The sequence below is a fragment of the Heterodontus francisci genome, chromosome 8 (assembly GCF_036365525.1).
Source record: "Heterodontus francisci isolate sHetFra1 chromosome 8, sHetFra1.hap1, whole genome shotgun sequence".
Taxonomy (NCBI): domain Eukaryota; kingdom Metazoa; phylum Chordata; class Chondrichthyes; order Heterodontiformes; family Heterodontidae; genus Heterodontus; species Heterodontus francisci.
The window spans coordinates 78,730,925-78,756,700 of record NC_090378.1 but is presented as its reverse complement, the minus strand read 5'-3'; the positions used below and the strand labels follow the sequence as shown (position 1 = coordinate 78,756,700).

Genomic DNA, 25,776 nt, shown 5'->3' with positions numbered 1-25,776 from the left:
CACACCCTCCTCGTCCAGTTTTCAGGTGCTGCATTGTTCCAGCATTGTTCTGTTTGCATTTCAACATGCACAGTTTTTTTGTTTAAAAAAAGCTAATACGTGAATTTTGTGTAAAGATAATAAACAACATCTGGTATAGATGAGAAGGTGGTTACTAGAGTAGGGAGGAGCAGCCATAGCCATAGCCGCAAAGAAGGAAATGAAGCAGGGAAATGGGGAAGAATAAATCTGGCAAGAAATGCCCCTTTGTGGAGTGGAGTTTTACAGCCCTGAGACAAAATACACTCCATTTGCTTTAGGAAAGTATTTATATTTGGACTGCAAAGGTATGGGTTGCTAACTGCTCGATATCATCCAAATGATACAGCACTCCTCCTGAAAGTGACTTTGTATTTTTGCATTTCCTTACTTCATGTTGTTAAATTTGCTAGTTTATAGTAATAGAGAAAATAATGGACAAGAAAAATATCCCTCTATAGCTTGTACATGTTGAATGGAAATGGCACCATTTGTAATAGTGAGAAAATGAAGTCAGAGGTTGTGGCTGGCACCTCTAGATTTCAGAATTATTCCAACCAAGTTTGTTTTGTTAAAGTTGGTTCTACTGATTCACAACAGCAAAATCATGCTACAATAAGTCGGGTATTCAGCTTTTCCTGAGTCATACTGTTATTTCAGCTGGCATGCTGTTTTGGTTTCCTGCTCACCAGAGCTGGAATCTAGCTCTCATTAATACTTGCAAAGTACATGGAATATAAAATATTTACATATTTGCACCAATGCACAGTGCCAGCAGTGTGTACCATATGCAGGATGCACTGCAGCAGAACACCAAGGCTCCTTCGACAGCATCTTCCAAACCCATGATCTCTAGCACCTAGAAAGACGAGGGCAGAAGATGCACAGGAACACCATCAGCTGCAAGTTCCCCACCAAGCCACACACCATCCTGACTTGGAACCATATCGCCATTCCTTCACTGTCACTTCCTACACCCCAGGGACTGCAGTGTTCAAGAAGGCAGCTCACCACCACCTTCTCGAGGGCAATTAGGGATGGGTAATAAATGCTGACCTAACCAGTGACATCCACATCCCATGAGCGAATTAAAAAAAAAACTCAAATGCAGTATATACCTTAGCATACTTTATGCTGCTTATATTTAAAATAAAGTGATCATGGATTGCTACTCGAATATTCTTGTGGCGATATGTTTGATCAGGATCTAGTTTTTCCCTCAAACTCATTTACATTCAGTGACTGTTAACCTGAATTGTATAGTTTTAGAGGAGGAATTTAATGTATAATTAGAAGTTTGGCTGTTGACTCGGCTGCTTCTGGTGTCAAAACATAAAGCGGTCGTTTAGTTTCAGAGGCAGAATTTTCTTTAATCTTTTATTCTAAATAATTTTGTTACCTGTTTTGTTGACAGTTTTAAGGTCTTGAGAGAGCCTGCGAAAGAAAAGCAGTAGCGACTGCCATTCTGAAGTAGCGTATGTTAAATTTGAATCAGAAAAGGAGTACAGCATGCACTTGTAAAGTTCTGAGACTCATGTTTAAATCTTCGTTGATAAATCCTGGCATTTTTTTTCCCCCAGCAATTAAGTCTTTCTTTCACATAATCACTAGCTGGCTTTTATATTTAGTCATGCCCCCTAGCCCCAAAGCGGGGGTTTATTGCTCGGTGTTCCCAGCTACCACAATTTCACTTTGGTGGTGTTGCCAAAACCACAGGCATGGCAGTTGAAAAACTGTGTTTATTTATTCATTCACCAGGATGTGGGCGTTGCTGACAAGGCCACTATTTATTTCCCATCCCTAATTGCCCTTGAGAAGTTGCTGGTGAGCTGCTTAAACCGCTGCAGTCCATGAGGTGAAGGCACTCCCACTCTGCTGTTAGCTAGGGAGTCCTAGGATTTTGATTAAGTGACAATGAAGGAACAGCAATTTTTTTTTCCAAGTCATGGTGTGTAATTTGGAGGGGGACTGCAAATACATGTTCCATCTATTCTCTTCACATCACATGATGCCTGACTTGCTCAAAGTCCTGAATAGTGTTCTTGAGGTCTAAATAAAGCAATTTCTGGATAATTGTGATATTTATACACAGATACACTTTTATAGGATGTGCAAAGATGAGTGTAGCTGGAGTTTTTCCAGTAATCGAGTGAGGTCTCGCTCTGTAATTGCAGAGAAAGTGATATAGCTGTTGCTTCCATGACTTGTTCTCAGCTGCAGCTGTACATATCACTTTTTTCAAGGTTTCCAGAAATCTCTTGACTTCACCAGCTCTTGGCCAACGGGGTGTGATTTTCCTATTTGTGAACCCTAAGTAGTTTGCAAATTTACTGAACTCATTGCTGTTGAAAGGGGGTCTAATGTCACTTCTTACCTTTTGAGGGATTCCAAACAAGGCAAAGATTTGGTTAAGCTTTGGGATGACTGCTTTCGTTGAAATTGATTTAACTCATCCCACAATTGAGAATCTGCTGTAGTTGGCAGTGACAAGTAGGTGTTCACCAGTGGGCAAATCTGTGAAATCAACGCTGACTTCAATCCATGCTCCTGGACGTAGTTCGGACATCTGGAGAGGATCCTGAAGATTTAACATTGTAGTTGCTTGACATGGCAAACACTGATTGATTTTTGTACTCTACCATATGCTCAATTCCTGGGAACCATACCTTTTTCCTAAGGAGTTATTTGGTTTTGACTATTCCCTGGTGTACTTCATGTGCTATATTGACAATACATTCCCTCAGTGATTGTGGAATGACAATACATTTGTTGTGTAATACAAGATCAGATGTGGTTGTAACGGTTAGCTCATTTTGAACATTGTGAAGACCTTGTAATGTGTGGCAGATTTCATTTGTAGCTGCTTTCTCGATCCAGTCTTTGTAGTTCTGAGAATCTATAGCCTTCATACAGAATTGCAAAGCCTCATCTTGTTTTGTAGCTGCTTTGATGTCAGCGAGCCCCAGGGATTAATTCTGGGGCCTGCCAAGTGTGTATTTAAGTTGCTTACTCAGATTTGATTACTTGTATTTCTAAGAAGGTAACTTAGTCCAAACCCAGATATTTTACCAAAAACTTTAGCATATAACAACTATACCAACACCTTCATTTGTCAAATTCTTGCACCACAGAATTAGTTGCTTACATGACACCTTTCTGTTGGTATTGGTCATAGTAGTTGATTTTGTTGATGAGCGACAAACACAAGCAAAGTGATTGGGTTTTCCAAGGCTTTACATGGTTTACCAGTAGCAGGACACTCTGTCCGGTGTGGGTAAGCACGGTCACAATGGAAGCATTCTTTGGATAAGTCACAGCTCAGTTAGTGAGATGGCTGTTGTTGCTGTGTAGGTGGTTTCCTGGCATATGAGCAATGAATAGTGTTCACCTAAATTGAACTTGGAGTGTGGTAGTTACTTTTAGCATACTCGACTTCAGTAGCTCTGGATTCACGCTAGTGATGTTGCTAACTCCAGCAGCTCTGATAGCTTTCTGTTTTTCTTGAGTGCTTTACGGCATAGTTGACTGTCTTCGATTATTTGTGTTTTGATTTCCTGTTTGACATGTTCAATATCACCGAAGTCACGTCTGGTTGCTAGTTGCCTCAATCGCATGCAAAATTAGTCAGTTGTCTCGTTTGCTTCTTGCTTAGTGCATCGGAAGACGATGGTTTCCTATATGGTGTTTCTCTTCAGCGTAAAGTATGTCGTCAGTGCAATTTTTTGCAGAGTTGTTGTCATTTTGCTCAGGCGTAAATGTCTCAAAGATATCTTCTAATTCTTCACCTCCATATTGTAGAAGCAAGGCCTTTTTCTGGTGTCCTCTGATTGCGCAACCTGCCATTGCACCTTCAAAATGTCACAGCCACTTTTGCCAAGGTGGGAATACGGATGATGGCTCTGAATGTACATCAAAAGGTGGTAGATTGGGCATAGACCACCATACTGATCATCAACGCAGTGCTAAGGGATCCAGGATCGTACTACTTTTCAGAGGAAACTTCGCTGCAGTGATCCAAGATTATACCTATATTTCTTCTTGGTAGGATGGTTATTTTGGAGAGATCAGTGTGTGTGTATACACTATACAAGCTTCCTGTGTTTCACTCTTAGTCTCCAAGTTAAAATGCTGTTTGTGCAAGTAAACAAAAACCTTACAAAATTTTCATACCTGAAAGCAATATTTTTGTTTTTTTCCCCCCATCCTTTATCTGTTTACCATGTCACTATTGTGATATCCTAGGGACTTGAGTGAGGTTTAGCTGAGTTTGGTATAGGTTATGAGGCAAAGACTGCAGCAGCTGAACACAAAGGCTTCTCCTTTTATTCCTGTTTTAGTTTCACTTTGCTAGCACGTGTATTGTACAGCAATCTCTAGAGTACACAATGCAATTGCAATTTCAAAATACTACAACACTAAAGGAAGATGGGAGTGCCACTGTTAAGGCCAGCATTTATTGCCCATTGCTAATTTCCTATGAGAAGGTGGTGGTAAGCTGCCGCCTTGAACTGCTGCAGTCTTCCTTTGTAGATACACTTACGATGCTGTTAGGGAGTTCTAGGGTTTTGACCTAATGACATGAAGGAACAGCAATACAGTTCCAAGTCAGGATGATGAGATTTGGAGGGGAACATGTCGGCGGTGGTGTTCCCATGCGTCTGCTGCCCTTGTACTTCTAGATGTTAGAGGTCATGGGTTTGGAAAGTGCTGTTGAAGGAGCCTTCGTGATTTGCTGCAGTGCATCTTATCGATGGCACATACTGCTGCTGCTGCGTGCCAGTGGTGGAGGCAGTGAATGTTTAAGGTGGTGGATGATAAAGACTGCTTTGTCTTGGATGGTGGCTAGCTTTGAGTGTTGTTGGAGCTGCACTCATCCACGCAAGTGGAGAATATTCCATCACACTTCTGACTTGTGCTTTATAGATGATGGATATGCTTTGGGGAGTCAGGAGGTGAGTTGCTGATCGCAGAATTTCTAGCCTCTGACCTGCTCGTGTAGCCACAGTATTTATATGGCTGGTCCAGTTTAGTTTCTGGTCAGTGGTAACCTCCAGGATGTTGGGAATTCCGCATCAAAGGGAGATGGTTAGATTATCTCTCTTGTTGGAAATGGTCATTGTCTGGCACTTGTGTTGTGCGAATGTTATCCAGGTCTTGCTGCATGCAGCCGCCTGTTTGTGAAGACGATACTGAGACTAGGATGCTTTGGTGGAGATTGTTTATCAGAGCTTACTTCTGCTCTCCAAACAACACCGTATATATACACACACTTGAATACAATTAACTAACATCCAACACTTGTACACCCTATTATCTTGAACTAGCAAGTATTTATCATCCACTAACAGAACTTCAGACCCTAACAGATTCCCCCTCTTTTCTTTATTTCTTTTTATTATTTGTTTAAATTAAATACATATGACACATTTTTCTTTACATTATTTATCATTAACTTTCAACAGCACCAGCCATTAACATGCTGTATATTCCCCCCCTTTAAAAAGCAAAGCGATCTTATCGTAAAAAAATATTTCTATGTTTTCCTAACTTATCCTAACACAAGACGACCCTCTTCGAGGACATCCATCAATTTTTTCGAACAAGTACCTCTCTTAGTAAAACAATCCGACAATTGATGACTTGCATCAACCCATTTTATTTTGAAAATGTATTTTCTTTCCAATATTTCTTTTATAATCGCGAGATCAATCGTCAACCTCTTTTCTGCGACACTTTTTGTCAAATGGACATTGTCCCAGAGAGAATGGTTATCTTTGTAGCATTCTGTAGAAAAATTCTTCTCCGATTGCCCCAAATACAAGAGTTCCTTCAAAATACTCGATAAATAGATACCCATATCTATCACTTTTATCAGTGATAGTGTCTCAGCAGCTAAGGTGCCTTTAACTATCCTCTTTGATTCCCAGGCTAATGACAACATTTATCATTTCTTCCCACCAAAAATATAATGAACCCTGCTGTGCTCAAATAACCATCGGGAAGATTAGCATGTGAGGAGTCACTAAAAATAACCAATTTAATTTCTTCTGGGTCACCCAATGCTGGAACCTTGAATGTACATTTATCAAAACTCAATCCCTTCAATGTCTTATTTGCTTTCAGCACAGTGCTCAATTCTAAAACATCATAGCAAGCATCCGGCCTAGTTTGTGTGCCCAACCAGTTTAATTACCCGATTAAGCTCCTTAACTGATCTCTTTCTTCCTTGGTTGCAGAGTCTTCCTTTCGTCCGATTTATTGGATCCTGTTAACATTCACTAGGTAAGGCTGTTGATTTAGGGTTACCCCCAACTTAGTCTGCCTAATATTCAACTCCATGTATTTAAAAGCTCCAGAAGCCTGACTTCCAATTTTAAATTCCTGCACAGCTTTATTTACCACAAATTTCTCAAATGCCTCAGATACACCCCACAGAAAATCGTCCACATGCATCAAGAAAATGCCAGTTTTTCTTCATCGTACCAATAAAACATTGCCGGATCCACCTTTAGTTGAGTACAACCAGCTTTTAGTAAGACGGACCTAACTGAAAAATACCACACCCTGGATGCATCGTTTAGTCCATAAACACACTTGTTTAGCTTCCATAATTTCCCTTCTACATCTCCAGCTTCTTTTGGTGGCTTTAAGTATACTTCCCGTTGAAATTTCTCCCCTTGCAAAAATGCTGCTTTGATGTCAATGGATTTACATTCCCACGAATGTGTCGCTAAAAGGGCCAGGAAAATCCTCAAACTTGCTTTTCCTGCTGTTGGGGAGTCCACTCTAACTTCCTGGTCATCTAGTCACTCCTCAAATCCCTGAGCTAGAAGTCTGGCCTTAGCTTTATACATACCATCGGCAAGTACTTTCTCTGTACAGATCCATCTATGAGACAATGCTGGTTGTCCTCTATCTGGCACCTCTGTGTATACGCCAAACTCTCCAACTGTCAAGCTCTCTTTTCTTGGCATCCTTGATCAATTTACCATCTAACTTGTTAGTAGCCACTAGAGCTTCTCTATCGTAAGGGCTCCTACTTCTTGTGGCGCCCTTTGCCTGCTCTGGTCCTTTCTCTAGTGAAGCCCCGTCCCCTACTAGTGTTCCTATCCCTTTCTGGACTACTACTACTCGACCTGTCCCTCCGACAACCAGACTTCCTTTCACACGTTAGTGACCTTTTCCTTGGACTATGATCATCTTCAGGCCCACTGTCTGAACTAGAGATGTTGGGGCTTGCTAAAGGAATACAATATCCCAACCGCAAAGCTATAGATTTCCCAAAGACAACCGCCTTATGTTCCATATCCAATTTCATCAGAGCCTTTTTCATAGACTGTTTACTTAACAGCAAAGGTATATCACTGGATACTGTAGCCATACTAATAAAATGGTTTACCCTTGCTATTTTATACAGAACTACCACTCGTTTTAGTGATTTCAACATGTTGTCATCCCCAAACCAAACTGTCATATTCTTTAATCCTATTTCAGTCTTCCTTACTTAAAATACCTTATCCAGTCCACTCCACATAGTGATACTTTAAGTCACATCTGAAACACCTGTTGACCACCCCTTGGTTATTCCTGGGGTTACATAGAACAGTACAGGCCCTTCGGCCCACGATGTTGTGCCGAACCTTTAACCTACTCGAAGATCAAACTAACTACCTACCCTTCATTCTACTATCATCCATGTACCTTTCCAAGAGTCGCTTAAATGCCCCTAATGTATCTGCTTCTACCACCACCGCTGGCAGCGCATTCCACGCACCCACCACTCTCTGTGTAAAGAACCTACCTCTGACATCTCCCCGAAACCTTCCCCCAATCACCTTAAAATTATGCCCCCTGATGATAGTCCTTTCCACCCTGGGAAAAAGTCTCTGGCTATCCACTCTATCTATGCCTCTCATCATCTTGTACCCCTCTATCAAGTCACCTCTCATCCTTCTTCGCTCCAATGAGAAAAGCCCTAGCTCCCTCAATCTTTCTTGGTAGGATATGCCCTCCAGTCCAGGCAGCACCTTGGTAAATCTCCTCTGCACCCTCTCTAAAGCTTCCACATCCTTCCTATAATGAGGCAACCAGAACTAAACACAATATTCCAAGCGTGGTCGAACCAGGGCCTTAAGGAGCTGCAGCATAACCTCGCGGCTCTTAAACTCAATCCCCGTTAATGAAAGCCAACACATCATATGCCTTAACAACCCTACCAACTTGGGTGGCAACTTTGAGCGATCTATGGACATGGACCCCAAGATCCCTCTGTTCCTCCACACTACCAAGAATCCTGTCTTTAAGCCTGTATTCCGCATTCAAATTCGACCTTCCAAAATGAATCACTTCACACTTTTCCAGGTTGAACTCCATCTGCCACTTCTCAGCCCAGCTCTGCATTCTGTCAATGTCCCGTTGCAACCTACAACAGCCTTCCACACTATCCACAACTCCAGCAACCTTCGTGTCATCGGCAAACTTGCTAACCCGGCCTTCCGCTTCCTCATCCAAGTCATTTATAAAAATCACAAAGAGCAGAGGTCCCAGAACAGATCCTTGTGGAACACCACTGGTCACCGAGCTCTATGCTGAATACTTTCCATCTACTACCACCCTCTGACTTCTATGGGCCAGCCAATTTTGTATCCAGACAGCCAACTTTCCCTGAATCCCATGCCTCCTTACTTTCTGAATGAGCCTACCATGGGGAACCTTATCAAACGCCTTGCTAAAATCCATATACACCACATCCACTGCTCTTCCTTCATCAATGTGTTTTGTCACATCTTCAAAGAATTCAATAAGGCTTGTGAGGCATGACCTGCCCCTCACAAAGCTATGCTGACTGTCTCTAATCAAACCATGCCTTTCCAAATAATCATAAATCCTGTTTCTCAGAATCCTCTCCAATAATTTGCCCACTACCGACATAAGACTGACTGGTCTATAATTCCCAGGGTTATCCCTATTCCCTTTCTTGAACAAGGGAACAACATTTGCCACCCTCCAATCATCCAGTACTACTCCAGTGGACAGTGAAGACGCAAAGATCGCCAAAGGCGCAGCAATCTCTTCCCTCGCTTCCCGTAATATCCTTGGGTATATCCCACCTGGCCCCGGGGACTTATCTGTCCTCATATCATTCAAAATTTCAAGCACATCCTCCTTCTTAACTTCAACCTGTTCGAGCATATCAGCCTGTTCCACGCTGTCCTCACAAATGACCAGGTCCCTCTCACTAGTGAATACTGAAGCAAAGTATTCATTTAGGACCTCCCCTACCTCCTCTGACTCCAGGCACAAATTCCCTCCACTATCCCTGATTGGCCCTACCCTCGCTCTGGCCATCCTCTTGTTCCTCACATAAGTGTAGAACGCCTTGGGATTTTCCTTAATCCTACCTGCCAAGACTTTTTCATGTCCCCTTCTAGCTCTCCTAAGTCCATTCTTCAGTTCCTTCCTGGGTTCTTCCATCTGCCATAATTACCCAATTTCTGCCATCTGTTATAGCTGCCAATAGGGTCTCTATCCTCATTCGTTTTGTATGTGTTTCTCCTTTCATACTGACATTTGGGCCCCGTACTTGAACGGCCTCGAAATGCTGCTTGCATTGTATCTTCCACCTTCGGTGTCACCACTAAAGTCCCATCTGCACCATGAAAGCAGCCGGAAAGGAATGGTTTCCCAAAAATGTTTTTAGGGCATCAGACATTTAATCAAACAACATTTATGTCAGAGCTCACTTGTGCTCTCCAAACAACACCATCAGCCAGTCCTGGCTGGCTCTTTATGTATACACACTTGAATACAATTAACTAATTAACACCCAACACCTGTTCACCCTATTATCTTGAACTACCAGGTATTTATCATCCATTAACAGAACTTCAGACCCTAACACCAGAGACTGCTTCATTATCTGAGGAGTTGCGAATGATACTGAACACTATGCAATCATCAGCAAACATCCCCACTTCTGAACTTATATTAGAGGGAAGGTCATTGATGAAGCAGCTGAAATCGTTGAGCCTAGTACTCTACTCTGAGAAACTCCTGCAGTGACATCCTGGGGCTGACATGGTTGGCCTCCAACAAGCACGACCATCTTCCTTTGTGCTAGGTATGACTCCAACCAGTTTCCCCCTAATTCCCATTGACTTCCATTTTGCTAGGCTCCTTGATGCCACACTTAGTTCAATCACTCTCACCTCATCTCTGAAATTCAGCACTTTTGTCCATATTTGAACCAAGGCTGTAATGAGGTCAGGAGCTGAGTGGTTCTGGTGAACCCAAACTGAGCATCTGTGAGCAGGTTGTTGCTGCGTAAGTGCCGCTTGATAGCACTGTCGACGACACCTTCCTTCACTTTTCTGTTGATTGAGAGTAGACTGATGGGATGGTAATTGGCCAGTTTGGATGTGTCCTGCTTTCGTGGACAGGGCATACCTAGGCAGTTTTCCATATTGTCGGGTCGATGCCTGTGTTGTAGCTGTACTGGAGCAGCTTGGCTAGGGGTGTGGCTAGTTCTGGGGCACAATTCTTCAGTACTACAGCTGGGAATTTAACAGGGCCCACAGCCACTGCTGTATCCAGTGCCTTCAGCTGTTTCTTGATGTCATGTGGAGCGAATCAAATTGTCTGAAGACTAGCAACTATAATGGTGGGGACCTCTGAGATGGATCATCCACTAGGCACTTCTGGCTGTTTTGCACCGGCGTGCTGGAGACCCCCATCATTGAGGATGGGATGCTTTTGGAGCCTCCCCCTCCAGTTAGTTGTTTCTTTGTCCACCACCATTCACGACTGGATGTGACAGGACTGCAGAGTTTTGATCTGATCTGTTGGTTGTGGGATCACTTAGCTCTATCTATCGCATGTTGCTTCCACTGTTTAGCATGCATGTAGTTCTGTGTTGTAGCTTCACCAGTTTGAAACCTCATTTTTAGGTATGCCTGGTGCTGCTCCTGACATGCTCTCCTACACTCATTATTGATCCAGGTTAGTTCCCTGGCTTGATGGTAATAGTAGAGTGAAGGATATGCTAAGCCATGATGTTACAGGTAGTGGTTGAATACACTTCTGTTGATGCTGATAGCCCACAGCGCCTCATGGATGCCCTGTTTTGGGTTTATCCCATTTAGCACAGTGGCATTTCACACAACGCAATGGAGGGTGTCTTCCGTGTGAAGACGGGACTTGGTTTCAACAAGGACTGTGTTGTAGTCACTCCTACCAATTCCGTCATGGACGGATGCATCTGCGACAGGAAGATTGATGAGGATGAGATCAAGTATTTTTCCCTGTTGTTCATTCTTTCACCACCTACCACAGGCCTAGTCAGGCAGATAGGTCCTTCAGGACTCGGCCAGCTTAGTCAGTAGTGGTGCTACCAAGCCACTCTTGGTGATGGACATTGAAGTCCTCCCATCCAGCATACATTCTATGTCCTTGCTATCCTGAGTGCTTCTTTCAATTGATGTTCAACTAGGAGGAGTACTGATTCATCAGTTGAAGGAGGCCTTTAGGTGGTAATCAGTGGGAGATTTCCATGCCCATGTTTGTCTTGGTACCATGAGACTTCATGCAATCTAGAGTCAATAATGAGGACTCCCAGGGCCACTCCCTCCTGACTATATAGCTCTGTGCCGCCTCCTCTGTTGGATCTGTACTGGTTGGGACAGGGCATACCCAGGAATTGTGATGGAGCAGTCTGTGATGTTGACTGTGAATCAGTGAGTATGACTGTCAGGCTGTTGCTTGACTAGTCTGTGGGACAGCTCTCCCATTTTGGCACAAGTCTTCAGATGTTAGTGAGGAGGACTTTGCAGGGTCGACTGGGAAGGGTGTGCCTGTGACATTTTTGTTGCCTCGGTTGATGTCAGGTGGTCCATTCAGTTTTATTTGTATTTCACTTTTCTGTAGTTGTTAGATTCAACAGAGTGGCATGTCGGGCCTTTTCAGAGGGCAGTTAAGAGTCAACCACATTGCTGTAGGTATGGAGTCTCAAGTAGGCCAGATCGGATAAGAATGGCAGATATCCTCCCCTAAAGGACATTATAGTGAACGTCATTGGTTTTTACAACAATTGCTACAGCTTCACGATCATTATTAATGAGAGTAGTATTTTATTCCAAATTTATCAATTTTTTATTATTCTTTCATGGGATGTGGGCGTCGCAGGCCAGGCCAGCATTTATTGCCCATCCCTAATTGCCCTTGAACAGAGTGGCTTGCTAGGCCATTTCGAGGGCATGTAAGAGTCAACCACATTGCTGTGGATCTGGAGTCACCTGTAGGCGAGACTAGGTAAGGACAGCAGATTTTCCTTCCCTAAAGGACATTAGTGAACCAGATGGGTTTTTACAACAATCGACAATGGTTTCATGGCCATCATTAGACTAGCTTTTTTTAAATTCTAGATTTATTAATTGAATTCAAATTCCACCTTCTGCTGTGGTGGGATTCGAACTCATGTCCCCAGAGCAATACCTGGGTCTCTGGGTTACTAGTCCAGTGACAATACCAGTACGTCACCGCCTCCCCCGTTTGAATTTAAATTCAAACTGCCATGGTGGAATTTGAACTCGTGTCTCCAGAGCATTATACCAGGCCTCTGGATTCCCAGCCTCTAGCCTGCTCTTGTATCCACAGTATTTATATGGCTGGTCCATTTAAGTTTCTGATCAATGGTGACCTACAGGATGTTGATGGTAGGGGATTCGATAATGGTAATGCCATTAATTATCAAGTTGAGGTGGTTAGAATCTTTCTTGTTGGAGATGGCACAGATATTGCTTGCCACTTATCAGCCCAAGCCTGGATGTTGTCTCGATCTTGGTGCATGGGGGCACAGACTGCTTCATTATCTGAGGATACGGGCCAAGTGCTGGAAAATAGGATTAGAATAGTTAGGTGCTTGATGGCCGGCATGGACACAATGGGCCGAAGGGCCTGTTTCTGTGCTGTATAACTCTATGACTATATAGATGGGCTGGTAAGACGGGCAGAGCAGTGGCAAATGGAATTTAATCCGGAGAAGTGTGAGGTGATGCATTTTGGGAGGACTAACAAGGCAAGGGAATATGCAATGGATGGTAGGACCCTAAGAAGTACAGAAGGACCTTGGTGTACTTGTTCATCGATCACTGAAGGCAGCAGCATAGATAGATAATGTGGTTAGGAAGGCATATGGGATACGTGCCTTTATTAGCTGAAGCATAGAATATAAGAGCAGGGAGGTTATGATGGAGCTGTTTAAAATGCTAGTTAGGCCACAGCTGGAGTACTGTGTACAGTTCTGGTCACCACACTGTAGGAAGGATGCACTGAAGAGGATGCAGAGGAGATTCACCAGCATGTTGCCTGGGTTGGAACATTTCAGCTATGAAGAGAGACTGGATAGGCTAGGGTTATTTTCCTTAGAGCACAGAAGGCTGAGGGGGGACATGATTGAGGTATACAAAATTATGAGGGGCATAGATAGGGTAGATAGGAAGAAACTTTTTTTCCTTAGCAGAGGTGTCAATAACCAGGGGTCATAGGTTTAAGGGAAGGGGCAGGGGATTTGAGGATTAGTTTTTCACATAGAGGGTGGTTGGAATCTGGAACACACTGTCTGAAGGGATGGTAGAGGCAGGAACCCTCACAACATTTAAGAAATATGTGATGAGCATTTGAAACACCATAGCATACAAGGCTACGGGCCAAATGTTGGAAAATGGGATTAGAATAGTTAGGTGCTTGATGGCTGGCATGGATATGATGGGCCGAAGGGCCTGTTTCTGTGCTGTATGACTCTGAATTGTGAGTAGGAACTGAACATTGTGCATTCATCAGGGAGCATCCCCATTTCTGACCTTATGATGGAGGGAATGTCGTTGATGAAGTAGTTGAAGATGGTTGTGCCTAGGATACTGCCCTGAGGGAGCTCCTGCAGCAGTGTGCTGGGGCCTACGTGACTTGCTACCAACAACCTCAACAATCTTCCTTTGTGCTAGATATGCCTCCAGCCAGTGGAGAGTTTTTCCCGATCCCCATTGTCTTCAGATTTATTCAGGCTCCTTGATGCTACACTCAAGTCCTTCCTCAAAGTCGAGGGCAGTCACTCTTACCTCACCTCTGAAATTCAGCTCTTCTGTCCATGTTTGGAACAAGGCTGTAATGAGATCTGGAGCCGACTGGTTCTGGTGGAACCCAAACTGAGCATTAATGAGTAGGTTCTTGGTAAGTAAGTTCTGCTCTATCGCACTGTTGATGACAACTTCCATCATTTTGCTGATGTTTGAGAGTAGGCTGATGAGGGGGTAATTGGCCTTATTGAATGTCCTTTATATGTGCATAGGGCATACATGGGTAATTTTCCATTTTGTCAGGTAGATGCAAGTATTGTGGCTGTACTGGAACAGCTTGGTGAGGGGTGCGGCTCATTCTGGAGCACAAATCTTCAGAAGGTTGGCATTTGTGACGGTGGGGACCTCAGGAGGAGGCAGGGATGGATCATCTACTCAGCACTCCTGACTGAACGCTTCAACCTTGTCTTTTGCAGTCACGTGCTGGACTCCACCATCATTGAGGATTGGAATGTTTATGGAGCCTCTAGTTGTTTAAATGTACAGCACCATTCAAAACAGGATGTGGCAGGACTGCAGAGCTTTGATCTGATCTGTTGGTTGTGGGATCACTTAGCTCTGTCTATAGCATGCTGCTTTCACTGCTTAGCATGCATGTAGTCCTGTATTGTAGCTACACCAGGTTAGCATGTCATTTTTAATCACTCCTGGCATGCTGTTCTACACTGCTCATTGAACCAGGGTTGGTTCCCTGGTTTGACATTAATGGTAGGGTGAGGGATATGCCGGGCCATGAGTTTACAGATTGTGGTAGTGTATAATTCTGCTGCTGATGATGGCCCACAGAGCCTCATAGATGCTCAGTTTTGAGCTGCTCAGTCTGTTCTGAATCTATCCCATTTAGCATGGTGGTAGTGCCAAGAAGTACAGTGGAGGGTGTCCTCAAGAACTTCTATTTATATAGTGTTATATATATTTATATAGCTCTGCAGACCTGCCACATCCAGTCGTGAATGGTCGTGGACACTTAAACAAATATTGGGAGTAGGAGGTTGCATGAACATTCTCATCCTCAGTGTGAAGAAGGAGTCCTGTCTCCACTAGGACTGTATGATGGTCTCTCCTACCAATTCTGTCATGGAGATGTACATCTGCAACAGGTACATTGCTGAGGACGAGGCCAAGTTATCCCTTGAATTGGTTCTCTCACCACCTGCTGCAAGCCCAGTCTAGCAGCTATGCCATTCAGGACTCAGCCAACCTAGTTAGTAGTGGTGCTACCGAGACGCCCTTGGTGATGGACACTGAAGTCCTTCACCCAGAGTACATACCGTGCCGTTGTTATCCTCAGCGCTGCTTCCAAGTGGTGTTCAACATGGAGGAGTACTGATTCATCAATGGAGGGAGGGAAGTAGGTGATCAGCAGGAGGTTTCCATGGAGGAGTCTGGGACATTGGCTGAATGGTATGATTCTGAGTATGCCTATGTCAGGCTATTGCTTGATGAATTTGGGACAGCAGTCCCAGTTTTGGCACGTGTCCTGGGATGTTGCTGAGGGGGACTTTGCCATATCAACCATGCTTGGGTGTGTCTTTGTTGTGTCCAAATCCAATGCCTAGATCGTGCCAGTGGTCCGTTTGGTTTCAGTCTTACTATAATTTTTCAAAGCAGTTTGATACAACTGAGTGGCCTGCTAGGCCATCTCAGTGGTCAGTTAAAAATAAACCACATTGCCACCAATCATCAACACATATCCTGTATATATTTTTAATTCTTTCTGTAAATGTGGTTGTCGCTGGTAACGTCTGCATTTATTGCTCATCTCTGGTTGTCCTGAGAAGGTGATGATGCAACTGATTGGCTTGCTGGGACACTGCAGAAGGCAGTTAAGAATTAACCATTGTGATGTGGGACTGGAGTCACAAATAGACTAGATGGAGTTTCCTTCCCAAAAGGGCTCAAGTGAACCAATTGGATATTTCCAACAATCCAAAAGCTTCAAGGTCACTTTTTACGGATTTTATTTGCCCCCAAATTTTTTTTTAACTGAAATCAAATTCTCAAAATGCCATAGTGGGATTTGCACTCATGTTCTCTGAATTATTAGTAAAGACCTCTGGATTACTAGTTCAGTGACATAACCACTACACTACCGTACCCATAGGTAGGCATGTTGCCCAATTTCTTTTAGGATTACAAAGTTTATTAATCAGGTTGAGTAAAACTATAAACATGAATTAGACAGCACCTTCCAAACCCGCGACCTCTACCAACTAGAAGGACAAGGGCAGCACATAAATGGGAACACCACCACCTGCAAGTTCCCCTCCAAGTCACACACCATCCTGACTTGGAACTATATCACTGTTCCTTCACTGTCGCTGGGTCAAAATCCTGGAACTCCCTAACAGCACTGTGGGTGTACCTACCCCACATGGTCTGCAGCGGTTCAAGAAGGCAGCTCACCACCACCTTCTCAAGGGCAATTAGGGATGGGCAATAAATGCTGGCCTGGCCAGCGACACCCACATCCCATGAATGAATTTTTTAAAAAATGAATATTTATTCATGGATTTTTTTTTACTTCGCTTCCTGTACATGTCAATGGATTTATCATTCAGAATTAGTGGGAAATCACATTACTGAAAATGCTTTAAGATACATTCTATCAGGATGTCACCTACAAGATTTAGGTTGTATTCTTGTATAGACTTGCAGTTAATTTGGCACATTAAGTCAGCAGTTTTTTTTTGTTTTTAAAGTTCCTATTTTGTCATGATCTTAAGATTAACTTTCTTTGATTCTTTAGTTTATCCTCATTAATGTTTTCAAGCTAAAAGTAATGCAGCTTCTTGCTACTTCAGGCTCTGCAAATAGTACAGACCTTTTCTTAATGGAAATGGGCATAGATTGTTCCTGTGATTCAAGACAAATTCCAAAGTAAGAAGGGCTTTTTATGCCAGATCTGAAAAGATGAGCAGAAACCTTGAAAGGCCTTTCTGGAAGAATGAGATCACTGGCACTGGAGCTGGTTCAAGGAGTTAACCACATCAGGAAGTTGAGCAACACTGCTACACTGTACCTCAGGCGGCCAAGACTGGGAGCTGGCAATCCCTGATGCACCACTCCCTTGGTAGCTCCACTGCCTCAATGTTGAGAATAGAGTTACAACACAGCAGGGGCAGTAATGCACCAATTATTTTTATGTTTTTAAACTGTAATGTTAGTGAATGGGATCTTTTTGGCATAATGCTGTGTTTCTTACCGTTTGATGTGCTGACCTGTCTATAGATTATTTAATTTTCTTCATGTCTGATTCAGAATTTTGGAGCAGGTTCTGTGGGCAAAAAAAATCTGTATTTGAAGCAGTCTCAAATTTTGAAACAGAAGAGTCCCTCAGATAAATGACTCAGAGGTAGGATTGTCACCACTGATCTATGGTTGGCATGGATTATCTCTATAATACTGAAGCAGGTGTGTGAGTAGGTTGTGGGTTCAAGGCCCATTCCAGAGACATGAGCATATAATCTTGGCTGACACCCCAGTGCAGTACTGAGGAAGGGCTACACTGTCAGAGGTGCCATCTTTTAGTTGAGACGATTAACCAAGGTCACATCTGCCCTCCCAGGTAAGATCCCATTGCACTATTTGAAGAAAAACAGGGGAGTGCTCCACAGTGTCCTGGCCAACATTTATCTAATACCTAAAACAGATGAGTGGTAATTTATTCCATTGCTGTTTGTTGGAGCTTGCTTTGCCCGAATGACATCCCATGTTACTTATATTACAACAATGACTACGCTTCAAAAATGCTTCATTTGTTGCATTGTACTTTAGAATTTCCTGAGGTCATGAAAGGCACTATATAAATGCAAGGCTTTATTTTTCCCCCCCCAATACACAGGAAATCTGTTGCAGTTGGTCACCAAATTAGCAATTTAAAATTGGCAATTGGTGATGCTAGATGCAACAGAATTTGATTCCAAGTCTTAAATCTAAAATTTAAATACATCTGTCAAAAAGATAAAATTAATAATCATCTGTCCATCAAAATATTTTGTGTCTGGCATGTCCACTTGTGTGAAACCTCATGCAGCAGTTTTCTGATTAGTTAAGTGCAGCCTCATGTCTGACCTTTTTGATTGGTGCACTGTTTCTGTTTACAATCTTCAAGTCGTGCTGTGGAATCTTTTATGTTTACCCTAGAGGGAAGGCAAGGCCTTGGTTAATCATCTCGCCTGAAAGATGCGGCTCTGACAGAACAGCTCTCCCTCCGTACAGTCAATAGTATAATTTCTGATTGGTTGTGTTCTGCTTTGCTGTCATTCTTCTTATACTTCAACTACAGTATTGTGTAACCTTGCTTCAATTGTTCACTTAATTTTCCTTTTGGGTTTACCTCACTTTTAACAAAATTATATTGCTAATTTCCTTTTTGATCCTCCTACTGTAAAGATTGAGTAGGTTGCTTACAACATCTAACCTTTTCAAGAGCTCTGCTTGCTTTACTCTGTATTCTTTTTCCACTGTTTTAATTTCTGTGCTTATACGCATGACATCACCGCTGCGCTAATGTGGGATTTAGGTGATACATTAGCAATTGCCTATTTTTGGAAGACCAGAAAATGGGCAGTCTACGTAGATGTGGAGGGTGAGATAAGCTTTTTAGAACAGAATAAAGTCGAAAGAAGTAGGTGCTGCAAATATTGCCACTTGTAAAGAGTAAGCTAACATTTAAGTGGGAAGACAACGCGCGCACACATGCACGCGCACATACCTCTTGCTCTCTAGATCCTATTCCTACTAAATTACTGACCAGCCAACTTCTTTTCCTGGTCCCCATGTTAGATGACATTATTGATGGTTCCCTGTCCTCAGTTCTACCCCCGTCTTATAAAAAAAAAAAATGACCCTTAACCCCTTGTAACCTACTGCCCCATCATGAACCTCCCTTTCCACTCAAAGGTGTTGTTGCCTCCCAAGTCCAATTTTCTCAGAAATCCTTGTTTGAATCTCTCCAATCAGGCTTCTGCCCTCCTCATAGTACCGAAACATTCGCGTACCAAAATCGCAAATGTCAGCCTAGTTGACTCTGATGAAAGTGAACTATCCCTCCTTGTCATCCTTGACCTGCTTGCAGCCTTTGACATGGTTGACCACAAAATTCTATTCCAACATCTCTCCATGTCATCCAGCTGGGTGGGACTGCACTCGCTTGGTTCCATTCTTATCTATTCATTTGTAGCCAGAGAATCACCTGCAATGGCTTTTCTTCTTAGTCCAGCAACATTAACCTCTGGTGTTCCCCCAAGGATCTATCCTTGGCTTCCTTTTTCTCATCTACATGCTGCCCCTTGGCGATATTATCTGAAATTATAGCATCAGTTTCCATAAGTACGCTGATGATACCCACCTCTATCCATTCGGAAGACAGCAGTCATTGTGTTTGGTCCCCATCACAAACTCCGTTTCCTCACCACCCAACTTCATCCCTCTCCTTGAAAATTATCTTGAGGCTCAGCCAGAATATTGGTATATCCGCAGTCACTGCAGAGGATCAGGGAGCAGTACAGTTTCCTGGATCGTACTTTCCGGGAGGTGGTCACTCCACAGGCAGTAAGAGTTTAGGATACTAGGTGGGTGGTCATCCGGAAGACTAGGGAGGTGCAGGAGTCTTGTGGGTATGTGCCAATCTCAAACAGGTACTCAGCTTTGGAGACTGGACAGAGTGACAATACCCTGAAGGAGTGCAGTCCAGACCATGGCACCAATGGACAAGGGACTGTACAGGAGTTAGCAGCCAAGTGTAGAAATGCAGTTGTTACAGGGATTCCATAGTCGGGGGGACAGACAGGCATTTCTGTGACCGTTGTCATGAGACCCGCATGGTGTGTTGCCTCCCTGGTGCCAGGGTAAAGGACATTCCGGAGAGGGTGCAGGATATTTTGCAGAGAGGAGGGAGTGAGTGAGTCAGAAATTGTGGTACACATTGGTACCAACAACATAGCGAGAGCAGGTATTGAGGTCCAATGGTCAGATTTTCAGGAGCTAGGGAGGAAGTTAAAGAGTAGGGCCTTGAAGGCAGTAATCTCTGGATTACTTACAGTGCCACATGCTAGCGAGAGTAGGAATAGGAAGATAGGGAGGATCAAAGCCTGGCTTGAAACATGGTGCAGGAGGGAGGGCTTCAGATTCTTGGGGCATTGGGACCAGTTCTGGGGCAGAAGGCGTCTATTCAAAAGGGATGGATTGCACCTCAACAGGACTGGGACCAATGTCCTCACTGGGAGGTTCACTAGTGTGTTTGGGGAGGGTTTAAGCTAAATTGGCAGGTGGCTAGGCACCAGCATATCGAAGTAGAAAAGAGGTATTAGGTGCATAATATGAGAGTGTTGGACAGTACTGGAGAAGGGAGTAGTTCCATCTTAGATAGGATTCAACTGAGAAGGGCTACGAGAAAGGCAAAGATAGGATTACAGTGCATGTATGTAAATGCACAAAGTGTGGTGTATAAGGTTGGTGAACTACAAGCACAACTAGCAGTATGGGAATATGATGTGGCAATAAAGGAAACGTGGCTTAAAATGGTGAGGACTGGGCACTGACTATACAAGGATATAAAATGTTCAGAAAAAATAGAGAAGGAAAAAAGGGAGATGGGGTGGCAGTACTGATTAGGGAAGACATTGTAGTGTTGGAAAGAGGGATGTCCTTGGGGAGGGCAAGGACAGAATCTATTTGGTTAGAGTTGAGAAGCGCTACTAGGGGTATTCTATAGACCTCCTAATAGTGAAAGAGCGATAGAGGAGCAAATATGCAGGGAAATCAGAGGTGTGCAAGAATTATAGAGTGATGATACTGGGCAACTTTAATTACCCAAATCTCAATTGGGATAATGCTAGAGTAAAGGGAAAGGAGGGGGAAGAATTTCTAAAATGTGTTCAGGAGAACTTCCTTGATCAGTATGTTGTCGGCTCAACTAAAAGAGGCATCTGGATCTGGTGCTGAGAAATGAGGGCGGCCAAGTGGACCAAGTATCTGTGGGGGAGCACTTGGGTAAGAGTGATCATCGTATCCTAAGGTTTAGACTCGTAATGCAAAAAATCAAGAAACGATATAAGGTAAAATACCTAGATTGGAAGAGGGCTAATTTCAATGTGATGAGAAGGGATCTAGCCAGGATAAAATGGAACACAAGACTGACAGGAAAATCTGTACTGGAACAATGGTTTGTTTTTAAGGAAGCGATGCTTCAGGTACAGGCTAAGTATATTCCAACAAGGGTGAAGGATAGGGAACCGAAAACCGAGCTCCTTGGATGACGAGGGAGATAGAGATGATGATGAAACAAAAAAAGAGGGCATATGATGTATGCCAGGTGAATTCTTCAAGTGAGAACCAGACCAAATACAAAAATGGAGAGGGAGGTGAAGAGGAAAATAATACTGGCAAAGAGAGAAAGGAAGACGCTTGTGCGTGACATCTTTTAACATGGAGAAGCAGTGCACACCAGCTTCCACATGTATCTTGACAGAACGGCACCTTGATCCAATGGCATGGAAACCAAGATGATTGAAGGGTTCTGTTCTGCTGCAGCCTTCTCCAGACAGCTGTTGAGATATTTCAGATGGCACATCTTCCTCCGCCTGTTCTACCGTTGAGGACTTGTTTGCCAGAGCCCCATCTGCTGAGTATTTCCAGGGTTCCTAACAGGCCTTTATGGTAATCAAAAAGGCCCAGGACATAAAGAGTTCCACTGTACTTCACCCTGCTTTGATCAACCATTTCTTACTCATAGCCCAGGTTCCACGGCGAGGACGAGGGGGTGGACTTTGGAACCCAAAGACAGAATATGAGAATAGAATGGCAGTCAATGTAAAAGGGAACCCAAAAATCTTCTACCAGCATGTAAATAGTAAGCAGGTAGTAAGAGGTGAAGTGGAGCCTATTAGGGACCAAGAAAGTAATATATGCTTAGAGGCACGGGGCAAGGCAAGCATACTTAATGAGAACTATGTATCAGTGTTTACTAAGAAAGAGGAATCTGAAAAATATCAGTAGAAGCAGAAAGAATAGAGGCAATGGATAAGGTAAAAATGAGAATAATGAGGTACGAAAAAGGCTGGTTATGCTTCGGGTAGATAAGTCACCTGGTCCAGATGGCTTGCATCCCAGGTTGCTAAAGAACGTGGGGGTGAAGATAGCGGAAGGACTTGCCATAATCTTCCAGTCTACCCTAGATATGGGGGAGGTGCCAGAGGATTGGAGAGTAGCAAATGTGACACCCTTACTCAAGAAAGGGTGTAAGGACAGTCTTAGCAACTACAAGCCAGTTGGTTTAACATCTGTGGTGGGTAAGGTTTTAGAAACAATTAGGGGGGAAAAATCAACAGGCACTTGGAGAGGTTCAAAGTAATTAAGGATAGCCAGCATGGATTTGTAAAAGGCAGATCATGCTTGACTAATCTAACTAAATTTTTTGATGAAGTAACAGAAGGTTATTGAAGGGAATGCAGTGGATGTTGTCTATATCCAATTGAATAAAACCTGGGTTAAGTTCAGAAAACAGTGAGTCATGGTAAATGTTTTTTTTCCAAACTAGAGGATGGTAGACAGTGGTGTTCCCCAAGGGTAGGTGCTAGGACCACTGCTTTTTTTGATATTAAAAATAACTTGGACCTTGGAATAGAGAGTAGATTCTTAAAATTTGCCGATGACACCAAACTTGGAGTTGTGGCAAACAGTGAGGATAATACGAACTGCCTGCAACAGGACATAGATAGCTAGCAGACTGGGCAGACAAGTGGCAGATGGAATTTACTACAGGGAAGTGTGAGGTGGTGCATTTTGGCAGAAGGGATAGGGTGAGGCAATATAGACTTAATGGTGCAGTTCTAAAGTAGGGACAGAGGGACGTGATGGCGCACGTGCATCAATCTTTTAACCTGGCAGGACATATTGAGAGAGTGGTTAGCAAAGCATATGGGATCTTGGGCTTCATAAATGGAGGGATAGAGTACAAAAGCAGGGACATTATGCTGAACCTGTATAAAGCTCTGCTCAGGCTCCAACTAGAGTATTGCGTCACAGTTCTGGTCACCACACTTTGGCAAGGATGTGCGGGTCCTTGAGAGGGTACAGAGGAGGTTTACCAGAATGGTTCCCGGGATGAGGGATTTTAGTTGCAAGGTTAGGTTGGGAAAACTGGGGTTGTTCTCCCTGGAGCAAAGGAGATTGAGGGGAGATTTGGTAGAGGTGTACAAGATTTTGACAGCTTTAGATAATTTAGACAAAGAAAACTGTTCCTATTGTTATGACCAGGTGAGAAAGGTGTTTAGGGGTCCCTCTCAGCCTTCACCTGGTCTTACCATAACAAGGTTTTATTTTTAAACACCACTGTTTTTAGCTCCCCATTGGTGAACCCTTGTTCACTGCTTTTCAATTATAAGGCAATGAAACCAGCACAGACAGGTTTTCTTAGGTTTAAAGAAGAAAAGTTGAAATTTATTGAACTTGAACTTAAACTCCAATTCGATTGGCGCCTACGGATATATGACTCGCCCACGTTAGCCTGCATACGCGATACACACATGTAAATAGAGACAAAAAAGAGCAGAAGAAAAATAAAGTGGAAATTTTTGAGGCAATATCTGAAGAATTTTTGTTACAGTTATTGAGCTCAAGAGTCCTTGATTGTAGGTAGATCTTGCTTTTTGTTGTGGCCCTGTATTCTTCTTAAACCCTGTTTGCTGTAGGAGACATTTTTGTCTTGGGGTTCACGTGTCTTCATTGGATTCAGAGGCTTGTGAGAAAGAGATTGGAGCAGACAGGAGAGATCGTCTCAGTCCAGGAGCAAACGGTCTTTCTCAGTTCAACTGTCTGTGGCTAGTTCAAAAGACCCCTAGAACAGCCAGTTAGTCATGTAACCAGCTGGTCCAACCAGTCCTGGCCCCTGTGGATTGCATCACCCCAGCAGGCCCTGGAATGCGCTTCCCCACCCCCTCACTGTCTGGTGATCAACATCCATTGTGGGTTGAATGTGTCGGGGAATGGTCCTTTGTCTACACAACCACCGTCTGGTAATGTGCAAATGTTTTTTCCCACCACGGCTGATCTGTTCAACAAGTAATTTCCTTGCTCCAGCAACAGTTAAAAATCAATGCTCGTATGACAAAACCAATGTGCCTCATTCTTGGCAAGTGGGGCCTAGCATGACACCCTTAACTGATGGTACAAGGACGAGGGGACACGGATTGTAAGTTGTGGGCAAGAGATGCAGGGGGAATGTGAGGAAGAACTCTTTTACGCAGTGAGTGGCACTTGCTGTCCGTGAGGTTGGTGGAAGTGAGACAATCAATGATTTCAAAAGGAAATTGGATGGGCACTTGAAGGAAATAAGCTTACAGGGCTACGGGGATCGAGTGGGGAAATGGGACTGATTAGAATGCTCCATGGAGAGCTGGCATGCACTTGATGGGCCAAATGGCCTCTTTCTATACCTTAAATGACTCCATGATGAAAAAAACTCTATATTTGATCTTGAGATGAGCTTTCTACCACACATCCACACCATCACAGACAGACTGCCTATTTCCACCTCCATCATCTGACTTCAACTCAGCTGATCAGCTGAAACCCTCAACCATGCCTTCATTACCCCTAGACTTGATTATTCCAATGCACTCCTGGCCAGTCTTCCATGTTCTACTCTGAGCAAACTTGAAGTCATTCAAAACTCTGCAGCCCATGCCCTAAGTCGCACCTAGCCCCGTTTGCCCATTTCCCCTGTGCTCTCTAATCTACACTATCTCCCAGTCAAGCAACACTTTGATTTAAAAATTCTCATCATCCTCTTCAAATTGCTTCATGGTCTTCCCCCCTCTCCCCCCTCTGTAATCTCCTGCAGCCCCACAACCCCACCTAGATCTCTTCGCTTCGCAGATTCTGGCCTGTTGAGCATTCCTGATTTTAATCACTCTGCCATTGGCAGCCTTGCCTTCAGTTACCTAGGCCCTAAGCTCTGGAATTCCTTACCTATATCTTTCTGCCTCTCTTCCTGTCTTTCCTCCATTAAGTAGCTCCTTAAAACCTACCTCTTTGACAAAGTTCTTGGTCATGTGGCCTAATCTCTTCTGATGTGGCTTGGTGTCTAATCTTGTTCTATAATGTTTTTATGAAGTAAATTGGGACATTTTACCACGTTAAAGTAAATACAGCAGGTTCCCACAAAAAGCAGTGAAATAATGTTTTGTAGTGAGGTTGGTTGAGGGATAAACATTTGCCAGGACACCAGAAAAAAAATCACTGCTCTTTGAAGTGGTGCCGTGGGATCTTTTGCATCCACCTGAGAGGCAGACAGGGCCTCGGTGTAACATAATGTCTGATCGACAGCACCTCCAATGCAGTGCTCCCTCAGTACTGCATTAGAGTATTAGCCTAGATTTTGTCTTTAAGCGTCTGGAGTAGGACTTGAAACCACACCTGGCTCAGAATCAAGAGTGCTGACAATGAATCACAGCTGACACCTCTGTTGATGCAGATTGTACTAATTTACATTCATTATAATGTTGTCAAGACTCATTCAACACCTTGTGGAAAAGAAAGTTTGAGATGCAAGCTTTACCAAACTTTTGGGTTAAATTAAACAGAAGCTGCTGTTTCCATATATGTAGATGGGAACATGGATACA

The 25,776-nt window shown here is 43.4% G+C and overlaps 1 protein-coding gene across 1 annotated transcript in view; it reads left to right on the top strand.

Moving 5' to 3' along the window:
* swt1 (SWT1 RNA endoribonuclease homolog) overlaps positions 1-25,776 on the top strand; it is a 113,309-nt gene that overhangs the window by 47,161 nt on the left and 40,372 nt on the right. The gene's annotated exons all lie outside the window — the stretch shown is intronic.